The sequence below is a fragment of the Lactuca saligna genome, chromosome 8 (genome assembly GCF_052625555.1).
Source record: "Lactuca saligna cultivar CGN05327 chromosome 8, ASM5262555v1, whole genome shotgun sequence".
Classification (NCBI taxonomy): domain Eukaryota; kingdom Viridiplantae; phylum Streptophyta; class Magnoliopsida; order Asterales; family Asteraceae; genus Lactuca; species Lactuca saligna.
Genome location: NC_136424.1, coordinates 2198540 through 2208970, shown reverse-complemented (window position 1 = coordinate 2208970; position 10431 = coordinate 2198540).

The following is a 10431-nucleotide window of genomic DNA, read 5'->3' as shown; positions in this document are numbered from 1 at the left end:
ACAGCGCTTCGATACTCTCACAACGATTTTCCTTTGATAAAACCTAGTATTGATACCACTAGGGTTTAGTCTAATGATAACCGCGACAAATTAATTGTCTGACTATTATTATTATTATATAAGCATTAATAACACTCAATATAACTCATAATAATAGCCCAAATAATTATTTTAAGAACCTAATAACATTCCTATATTAAAACATAAGCTAAACTAAAGATAGGATAGGTACAGCTCACTTACAGCGGGTTTTTCTCGAAAACTGGGCTTCGCTGGAGCAGCGTTCCTGAGCCGAAAGGCTCTTTTCTCAGGACTCCGGGAGCCTCGGGGCTTCCTTCGGGTGCTAGGGGGTTTACCTAGGCTTTTAGGGGGGTTAGGGAGCTTAGAGAGAGAGTTTAGAGAGAGAAAAAAGAGGGGTGAAGGGTGAGGAAATGAGGGAACCCGACACCTCTATTTATAGGGGAGGATTCTGATGGACTCGCCGAGTAGGGGGGACCTACTCGCCGAGTTGGTCCATGTGGTGGCCTTCTGGTGGTGCCACGTGTCCAATTCTGGTGGTGCCACGTCACCCTTATTGCGTATCAGCCCTCAAACTTAGAAAAATCATAACTTTCACATACGAGCTCCGTTTTCGACGTTCTTTATATCCACGCATAGGTAAAATCAAGATCTACAACTTTCGTTTAGACTCCATCGGCTAATTCTCGACCGATCTCAAATTTAACAGTAGGAGGCATTTAGACTGTTAAATGACCGCGAAGAGTTCATAACTCCTTCATACGGACTCCGTTTTCGTCTGTCTTTTTACCGTTGAGTTCCTATAAATGAGATTTTCAACTCTCATTTAGGTCGCGTAAGCCAAAAACCGCTCGAACTAAAATTCGAGTTTCGGGTCGTGCACTGCTAAGCCGAATCTTAGAAAAATCATAACTTCTTCATACGAAGTCAGATTTGGGCGTTCTTTTTATGGATTTTCTCGGTTTAACATATTCTACGACTTTCGTTTAGATCACTATGGCTAAAAAGTCCTCCATCATAAATTCACTATTTACGCTTCCCGATGCCGTGCCGGTTCCGTCGCGAAACTTCGACGGGCCATAACTTCTTCGTTATAGCTCGGATTTCGGCGTTCTTTATATGTACGGAAACCTTGTGACATATTCTAAAACTTGGTTAAGACTATTTATTCTAAATAATCTTTTGTCGAAAAGTCATTTTTGACCCCTATTGCCTCTAAATTGACTAGCCCGGATCTGCGGGCGTTACAATGGGCTCCATGAGTTCGAAAGCAAAAGAGTTTGGAGGTTGATTCCTACACCAAAAGATGCCTTTGTTGTCGGCATGAATGGGTGTTTAGAAATAAGCTGGACAAAGAGGGGAATGTCATTCGTAACAAGGCTCGGTTGGTAGTAAAAGGTTATTGTCGAGAAGAGGGGATAGATTATTAAGAAACCTTTGCTCCAGTAGCAAGGTTGGAATCTGTTAGAATCTTTCTTGCATATGCTGCTCACAAGAACTTCGAAGTTCTCCAAATGGATGTCAAATGCGCTTTCTTGAATGGAGAATTAGAAGAAACCGTCTATGTCGAGCAACCGCCTGGTTTTGTGAATGAAAAATACCCTGATCACTGCTATGTGCTGGATAAAGCTATCTATGGGCTAAAACAAGCACCGAGAGCCTGGTATGAAACACTAACTCGCTTCTTAGAAATGTCAAAATTTAAACAAGGTTCGGTTGACCCAACCTTCTTTCGTAAGAAGGAAGGAGAACATTTGATGATTGTTCAGATTTATGTTGATGATATCATCTTCGGCTCCACGAATCCTAGCTTAACAGTTGAATTCAGGAAGTTGATGGAGACTAAATTTGAAATGAGCGCAATGGGTCCAATTAACTTTTTCCTTAGTTTAAATATTAGATAGGGACCAGAAGGTATTTTTATAAACCAGAAGGCATACACCAAGAACTTACTAACGAAATTTGGAATGCAGGGTGATTCAAAAGTGAAGGTTCCAATGGCATTCGGCACTAAGCTAACCCCATCTCTGGAGAAACCTGCTGTGGATATAACACTTTATCGTCAAATGATAGGGTCCCTTATCTAACAACTAGTAGAACAGATATTATGTTTTCTGTTTGTTACTGTGCCAGGTTTCAAGCCAATCCAAGAGAACCTCACATGCTTGCTGTGAAGAACATTTTTCGATATCTGAAGAAAACTTCATCTCTCGCTCTCTGGTATCCTGCAAAATCTGGATTCTTCATTCAAGCCTTTTCAGATGCTGATCTAGGAGGATGTGGACTGGACAGAAAGAGTACTACAGGGGGATGCCAATTTCTTGACGGAAAACTTGTTAGTTGGCAATCCAAGAAACAAACCTGTGTTTCCTTATCCACAGCCGAAGCTGAATACATTGCTGCTGCATCTTGTACCTCTCAAGTAGTTTGGATTCAAAGTCAATTAAGAGATTATGGGCTTAGTATGAAAAAGATTCCTCTGTATTGCGACTCTGAAAGTGCAATTAGGATTTGTCATAATCCAGTGCAACACTCAAAAACCAAGCACATTGCACTTAGGTATCATTTCATCATGGATCATGTGGAAGACGGAAACGTGGAAGTACACTTTGTTCGATCTGCTGGTCAACTGGCTGACATCTTTACTAAAGCCTTACCCGAAGCAACCTTTAACAAAATCTTACAAGGCTTGGGCATGATGGAAGGAGAGTCGGTACAGAATCTTCAAATCTCTCATTAAAAATTAGACAACCGAAATGGACAGACCGCTCGGTCTATTTTGGCTCTAGAATTTTAGGGAACAGCAATGGACAGACCGCTCTGTCTATCTCGGCTCCGTAATTTTCTGGAACAGAAATGAACCGAATGATCGGTCTATTTCGCTTCACTCATTAAAATATAAGGTTTCGGTTGTATATTTTGTGCATATCTTTCTTATACTTTAAACTTAATTATTTTTATCTTTCTGTTTTTATTCTTTTCCAGAAAATCTCAAAAATCCAAAAATACTTTATCTTTCTGTTTTTATTCTTTTTTAGAAAATCTCAAAAAAAATCCAAAAATATTTTATCTTTCTGTTTTTATTCTTTTTCAGAAAATCTCAAAAAAAATCCAAAAATATTTTATCTGTTTTTAGTATTATTTTATCTATCTCGATTGTTTGTTTGGTGTTTTTCTTTATTCTTCTTAGGTGATACGAATACAAGTATAACCGACTGTGGATCTAAGGCAAGTATGATTCAATTTCAAAATGAACTAGTTAAGTGTCCCTAGAAGCATTCTACTGCATGTTGTCATAAGCCTCTATGATCTTGAGTAGGCCTTAATGATTCGATCTATGCCTATCGTTTCTTCCAAATCAGGCTAAAATATGCTACTCGGTCAAGAGCTACCTTACTCTTCTCATATGAGTTAAGAGTTTCTCTGCTCTGTCAGGATTATCTAGCAGAAGGTACATTCGGTCCTTAAGCCACCTCCTTATATTCTCCATCTACTTTCGGTTCACCAACATAACCCTTGAGACTCTCGGTCTTTACCACTGAGGTTTATGGTTACACAACATCTGTGTTTGTGATCTTAGATACGTTTACCACGTGCTGAGTGAAACCCAATATCCAACACCAAAAATGAATTGACGGTGAATTATATATTCAAGATATTACTGGTTACCTAAGGAAACCTCTTTTTATTTTTGTGTGATCTTTTATGAAATTATCTACAGCCAAGGCATTTCTTCCCAAAGAGATCCAATTTATTTTTTTTGAGATTTTTGATTCCTAAATAGTCACTAAGATAATAATCCCACCTACCTGTTCAACAGACCACATCGGTCTCACAGGTACTTCTTCCAACGATCGGTTTTATGTTAAAACTCGAAGTTCGGTTGAAGACAAGCTACCCTAAGCCTATAATTAATAGAAGCCTTTCAATGTTTATTAACAAACAGTTGATCGTATTTTTCGGGAAACCACACAAGCACTTCAAGTCTCTCTTGACTTTGAAGGAAGTGATTCTTGCCCGGAATCCTCTGCTTTCTGTCTAATAATAAGACATCACTCACATCCCATACACATTTGATTTATTTCTTTATCTTTGTCACACTTATGCACGAAAATTTTATTTTCCAACATTCTAGGTACTGTTTGGTATGAGTTTTGGTTATCCATTGTAACCAAACAAGGGGCTATATGGAATTTCAAACGCCAATTAAAGATAAGATTTAGGCGCGTGAATTTGATCCGTTTCTAAACCCATGCGTGCTGACGTAGTCTTGGGAGTAACCACACTGTCACATCGTGTTGTTTTAGGCGACGTTTTAGCAACCACATCATCATGGTTTTCTCTCTCCATGCAATGGTATCTAAAGGGTTGAACGTTTTATTTGTCATTTACCAGTCTCAATTCTCTCAACGTAAACAACAAGTAAACACTGTTCATCTTCTTCTTCACTCATCAATGGCGACTTCTTCATCAGCACATGATCAGACGACATCATCTTCTTTGCTCACCATTAAACCCAACCAAAACATGATCATTGAACTTAGTCCATTATTATATGATTCATATATGCTACAGGTTGTTGAATGCTTGAAATATTCCCCCTGGTTTTAGCCCTAACCCAGGTTGAAGCCGTTCCAATGTCGCTATTATCACAGGTTTATTCCTCGGCGACTTATGACAAGAACAAGGATCGCATCTATTTTACCATCCACAACAAGAAATCTTCGATTTCAAAAGTGAAGTTTTGTTCGATTTTGGGCCTTGCAGCCGATTCTTCAATCATCTTGCCAGATTTTATCACAACATCACAGTTGTTCTCCATGATGTACGAAATGGGTTATACTGACGTGCTCATGACGATTACAAAAGTGAAGAAATCCTGCTTACCATCTCAATGGAATGGTTTGCTCACCCTGCTGATTAAGGGTTTGGCCGAACGCAGTGGTGGTTCCGATACTACCACCAAAGGTTTTCTTGCTCTTCTTTACAGCCTCTACAACGGGATCAATCTTGATTACGGCTTCATAATCTGGTCTCAAGTGGTGCAGAGTCTAAACACTTCGACACGCCATTCAGAAATTTCATGTGGGCGTTTTTGGACCTTGATTACAAGGAAGGCCATTGATTCGTTGGAGATTCCAATCATGAAGGATGCTCTCCTCGCTACTATTGCTACATTCCATACGAAGAAGATTATTCTTTCTGATCCACGTAAGTTTCTTCATTATGGAATGATTCCTGAAACGATGTACAGGTGTGTTTCGGAACAGAGCAACGTTTTGGCAGATTATAGGAAACTTCCTCCTATTGGACCGAGGGTTCTATCTCCTGAGCAGCAAGCAACATTGGATGCATTAGAGAAGCCAGCCAATAGAGGAAAGAGGGTTACAAAGAAAGAGGATCCTGAGGAACCCAATGCCAAATCCTCTAAACGTAAATCTGGTGAAGGAGACCCTTCTCAACCGAAAAAGAAAAAGATAAAGAAAATGGCTCGTCGACCCAGGGAGAACACTCCTCCAAGTACATAGCCTGCTGCTGAGCAAACTCAATAAGAGGAGGTTCACCATTACTCGCCCCGAGAGCCCACTCCTCCATGTTCTTCTACTCCACCAGAATCTCCAAAACAAACCAAAGTTCCAACTCCACCTCCATCACCGAAACAGACAGTTCAACTTTCTGCTCCTACTGTCACTCCACCCATTATCACTCAAACAACCACTCTGCCAAATTCATCACCAATTGCTTCAGTTCCTATCTCCACTATACCCTTATCTAATCCACTCGTAACCAAATCAACAACCACTACCATTCCCAAACCCACAGTAGAAGTCAATGTATCTGATACAGGGGCTACTACTGTGACTGAACCTCTAGTTATCAACATACCACCTTCACCAACCCAATCCTCCAATTCTGGTGCCACTCTTGAGGGAGATGATGAGGATTTTGACTCCATTTACTACAGCCCTTATCGACTTCCAACATAAGATACAGTTGATGCTCTTGTTACAAGTCAGCAGATACAAGACATTCATGAAAAGTTGGATAGATTGCTTGAAGATAATAAAGCCTATGGTGGTGTTGTTCTCAAAGCATTTTTGGAGACGGCCATTAAACAGTACACTGATGCAATTGATAAATCTACAGAGGTTGTGAATGAGTCTACCTCTACGTGTAAGAAGGCCACCAAGGAAGTTTCTGAGGTTGTTCATACAACTCAGATTTTCCTTGATTCTTTGAAGTCTCATGCTGACACCAATGCAGCAAAATACCAAGCCTCCGTGGATTCCTTTTCTAAGTCTCTTCATGAAGAAACTGAAAAATTTGAAGTTGTTCGCACTGAGCTCAAAACAGAAACCACTTCCTTTTTAAAATCTGTGGATTCTCGTTTTGATGCTCTTGCTGCTAATCTGGCAACTGAGAGTACTTTGAAAGAAGAGCTGGTTAAACAACAAGGAACTATTGATGTGCAGAAAGTGCAACTAGCCCAGGCAGAGAAGGAAATTTATTTGTTAAAAACTCAAAGGGCGCTGTACAAAAGTTGTGCAGGAGATGTCAAGGATATGCTGACCAATCTACTTGAAGCTCATGATCCAATCTTAACCTTGACCATTCGTAAACATCTTCAATCCAAACTCCTTCCTGCTATTGCAATTCTAAGCAAAATGAAGGTTTTTTCGGAGGGATACATACCTCCAAAACAAAGGGGAGAGGGTAGTGCACAACAGGTCAAAACATAACCGAAGGTTAATTTAGCTTCGGTTCCTGAGATGAAGTTAAAGCAAAAGGAGATTCGTGTTGAAAGCGATAATGATACATAAGAAGAAACAATTTCTGATGCTCTCAAGAGAAAGAAGAGGGACAGAGAGCTCGATAAGACAATGCAAGTGGCCAGAGAAGCGGAAGAAAGGGAGAGGAAGAATAAGGAAGATGAAGATGCCTTGCAGTGCAAGAAGGCTCTATTTGCGGTGTGGAACAGAGATACACTTATCAATCAAGCGATTGAGTTTCCTTCTGTCTATTGGTTGGAACCAGTTGCTTCGTTTGACTGTGATAACTCCAAAGACTCACAGTTTGACATGCCTATCACCAGAAAAGCGTTTACATTCCACTTCTTTGAGGCAACTGTTGAGGTTCCATATCCACATCCTAAGGTTGGCAGGGAGCTAATTGATTTTTACTTGAAGAATGGTCAACCGCAGTACTTGACATGGAGTGCACAGAAGATTACTCAAGTCAAGGTACTGAAACCTTCATCTGCAGGGAGATTCATCAATATCAATTTCAGGATCAACCGTGGTTCAGCAAACACATAGTCTTTTATCTCTCTGGTAGATCTTCCCAACCTTAATCCACATGACTGGATTCTGCTATACAACATTCTGCTCTCTAATCTTAGGGAGTATGAGTCGATTCTTGAACATCTTAAAAGAATGTTGGCCTCCTATATTCATGAGCTTGTAATCATGGATCAGGAGATAGCTAAGGTTATGAACAAGAAGCCAACTGTGAAGCCGACATCTAAGCCTGGTGACATGAATAGAATGAAATTGGGGAAAATAGATTCAACAAATTTGATAGTTATGTTCACTAAAGGTGATAGACACAAGTTTCTGTTTGATTTGGTCGATAAGCATCTGTTTTCAACAGATTGCTTGGAGCATATCATAAATATCATACATCGATGCAAGCAGAACTTGACGGCTGACAAAAAGAATTTTACAGACATGTTTCGGTGGTATATTACGTTTCGACATCATTTTTTGGCCATTATACCGAAGGTGTTTAAAACAGTGAAGAAGCCTTCTGCTGTTAAGAAGGAATGAAGTTTCTGCTCCAAGGACGCAAAGGGGGAGATTGTTGAGTATATTTGTGTTGCGTCTTGGGCTAAGTATTTTGTATCCGGATTGGGCCTGTCCATCCGTGTCTATCTAGATTAGTTCCGTTGTTATCTAGATTAATTGTTAGGGTTATAGTATATATATATATATATATATATATATATATATATATATATATATATATATATATATATATATATATATATATACATTCATGTATGTGTATATTAACAAGTTATTCTTTACGTTGATTCTTGTAACCCTAAACGCCTCTACAGATTGAAGTTCATTATCGAGCTCTTCTGAGGTGTTATTGCATTAATCATTCGACATATTTAACACCATACTTGTGTTCTTTATTACGTTCATATTTAATATCTTGCTTAGAATCATACGATCCTAAAAGAACTTGGTTCTAACAGTCACGAGGGACCCTGTCGGTCAGGGATTATTTGCTACATGTGTGGCAAAAAAGGAATATGGCGAATGATTTCCCAAAGGGATTTTGGGTTTGATTCAATTGCAACCAGACGGGTCATATGAGGTCCAAGTGTCCTCAGCTTGCATCGTAAATTGTTTAGGATCCAACTCCTACTGCTTTGCGTACTACTAATGGCCGGAAAGGGAAAGCTGAGGCTCTGAGGGCTCAAGGGAGAGCATTCCAACATACAGCAGAGGAGGCCAGATCAAAATCGGACATCGTGGCTGGTATGTGTTTCTTTATTGTTTTTGTTGATTTGTTTAATGTTTACTTATGATATTGGTCCTGTTATACACTTTCCTTGTGAATTATGTACTCTCTCTGGTGTTTTTTGACTCGGGTGCGAGTCAATCTTTTGTTTCATCATCCTTTTTCATGATTTTAGCATTACACGTGAGGCCCTGAGTAGGCCTATGAGGATTTCTATAGTTGTTGAGTGTGTGGTCTCTGCTACTGGAATCTATCGTGGATATGTATTGGAGAATTATAGGGTTGGATATCTGATAGACCTTATTCTTATTACGATGGTATGGGTTGTTTAATCTGGTTTGGGGCACTGATTGACTGTGAGCAGAAGTTGGTGACGGTTTGAGATCCTAGTAGGGGAGTTCTTACCATCTACGACAAGGGTACTAGGACTGTATCGACTTTCAGCTCTGCCACCAAGGCAAGATAATGTATACAACAAGGGTGCATGGGTTATTTGGAATATGTGATGGATACTCGGTTTGATGAGAAGAGATCGATTTTCGTCTCTAATGTTCCTATTGTGCGTGATTTCCATGATGTTTTTCCGGATGAGTTTTTAGTTGTACCTCCTAAGAGGTAGGCAGAGTTTCGGATGTACCTGATCCCTGGTGCGATGCCTATTACCAAGGCACAGTATCGCCTTGAGCGACCCAAGATGAGGAGTTGTCCTCTCAGCTTCAGGAGCTATCATGAAAGGATTTTATTCGTCCGAGTAGTTCGCTTTGGGGAGCATCGACCCTTTTATTCAAGAAAAGGATGGTTTACACCGGATGTGTAGTGACTATCGGTAGTTGAACAAGCTGATGGTGAAGGGCCGTTATCCATTGTTGAGGATTGATGATATTTTCGATCAGTTTTAGGGGGCGTCCTGGTTTTCCGAGATCGATTAGAGGTCTAGGTACCATCAGATGAGGGTACGAGAGGAGGACATTCAGAAGACAGTCTTCCAAACTCGTTATGGGGATTACAAGGTCTGGGTACCATCTCATGAACTAGGTGTGTAGGCCTATGTTGGACGGATTAGTGATTGTCTTATTTGATGATATATTGGTCTATTCGAAGACCAGAGAGCAACATGATGATGGAGAGGCTATAAGATAAGTTCTCTAAGTGTGAGTTTTGTTTGTGTGAGGTTCGTTTTATGGGACACCTCGTCAATCAGAATAGTATTTTGGTTGACCTAGCCAAGATAGAGGTAGTTACGCATTGGGAGGTTCCGAAGTCTCCATATGAGATTCATAGTTTCCTCGGTTTAGCGGGATCTTATCGGAGATTCATTTGAGACTTCTCCAAGATTGCAGTTCCTCTCACTAAGTTAACAAGAAAGGATGTTGTATTTAGATGGGGAATAACCAGGAGGCATCATTTGAGACTCTTTAATAGAGACTTTGTGAAGCGCCAATACTTGCTCTCCCTGAGGAAGTTGAGGATTTTATAGTCTGTTGTGATGCATCCATTTCATAATTAGGTGTCGTGTTGATGCAAAAAGGGAATGTGATTGCATACGCTTCAAGGCAGCTGAAGCTTCATGAGGCGAAGTATCCCACTCATTATCTAGTGTTGGGGTTGGTGGTTTTTTCCCTTAAGATGTGGTGACATTATCTTTACAGTGTTCTGTATACTATCTACACGGACCATAAAAGTATGCGACATATTATGGATTACCCTAATCTGAACATGATACAGATGAGGTGGCTTAATGTATTAAAGGATTATGATTGTGAGCTTCTGTATCACCCGATCAATGAGAATGTGGCGGCAGAAGCCTCGAGCCAGAAGACAATCAGTGGCCCCATTCGGGATGTGCGTTTGAGGATGACCGTGATGACTCCAGTCTTGGAG